This window comes from Propithecus coquereli, unplaced genomic scaffold, assembly GCF_000956105.1.
Source record: "Propithecus coquereli isolate 6110/MARCELLA unplaced genomic scaffold, Pcoq_1.0 Scaffold18, whole genome shotgun sequence".
Taxonomy (NCBI): Eukaryota; Metazoa; Chordata; class Mammalia; order Primates; family Indriidae; genus Propithecus; species Propithecus coquereli.
The window spans coordinates 398,135-399,669 of NW_012142745.1; positions in this window are offsets into that span (position 1 = coordinate 398,135).

A 1,535-nucleotide genomic window follows, 5' to 3' on the forward strand; every position below is an offset into this window, starting at 1 on the left:
CCCAGCCCAAGGGAACAGCTGCCTGAGAACCTCTCCTTATCAATAACCGCACCGCCTGCATAATCTCAATTCAAGCCCCCACACTCTGACCACCATCTCCTATCTCTCCAGCTCTGTGACCATGACTCCCACAGTTCTGTGACCGTATTGGGATCAACAATCTATTAATCTTTCCAGTTCTTTCTCATCCCTCACATGCCCGCTTCCCTCCTAGAGCAGCTTAGAGTCCAATAGTACAGTTACCCCTTTGCACAGCCCTCAGCTCTGCCTTGTGGCTCTCAGCAGCAAACCTCAGCTCTGCACCCACACAGCTGAGAGAGAGAAGGAAGACATGCCACGGCCCTCGCTGATCTCACTTTAAGTTCACAAAAACTTCAGCTCTCCTCGTCCATTCATACTAACATCCCCATCCTAAGTAATTACTCCACACTTTCTCCAGTCCCTTCAAACTCCAGTTTTCTTCTGCAGCCTGGCTCTCAGCCTTGGCCTTGCTTCCAAAGTCACTGAGCAAAGAAAAGCAATGCGAGAACCACCGCCTATATCGCCACTTGGATGTCTAATAGGCGACTTCTTCCGAAACTTCAAACTTCGCTGTCCAAATAGATCACTTGGGAATCTTATTAAAGTGCAGATTCTGCTTCAGTAGGTTGAGATTCTGCATTTCTAATGAGCGCCACGTGATGCTGCCGCTGCTGGACCACACTCTGAGTAGGCTCCAAAATTTAACTCCTAATCCACACTCTACTCTCACCCCAGTCTGAATGAGGATTCTAGCAGCTTCCTCCACCTCCATCAAGGATGCAAAGGGGCAAGACGTGCAGGAGGGGCTGGAAGGAGGGACATCACAAGGAGCTCCAGCCTTGCCAGTGCTGTCCAGTAGAAATATGACGTGAGCCATGTGTGAAATTTTAAATTTTCCAGTACTTATTTTTGAAAGTCAAAAAGATAAAGGTGAATTAATTTTAATAATATATTTATTTAACTCAATATATCTAAAAACATTATCGTTAAGAATTATTAATAGGCCCAGGTGCTGTGGCTCATGCCTGTAATCCTAGAAACTTTGGGAGGCCGCAATGGGAGGATTACTTCAAGCCAGGAATACGAGACCTGCCTGGGCGACATAACGGGACAGCATCTTTACAGAAAATTTTTAAAAAATTAGCCAGGCATGGTGGTGCATGCTACAGTCCCAGCTACTCAGGAGGCTGAGGTGGGCAGATCGCCCAGGAATTCAAAGTTACAGTGAGCTTTGATAGTGCCACTGAACTCCAGCCTAGGGTGATAGAGCAAACTTCTGTCTCAAAAAGAAAAAAGAAAAGGCCAGCCATGGTGGCTCATGCCTGTAATCCTAGCACTCTGGGAGGCAGAGACAGGAGGATCACTTGAGCTCAGGAGTTTGAGACCAGCCTGAACAAGAGTGAGACCCCATCTCTACTAAAAATAGAAAAAAATTAGCCAGGCGTGGTGGCATGTGCCTGTAGTCCCAGCTACTCAGGATGCTGAGGCAGGAGGATTGCTTCAGCCCAGGAATT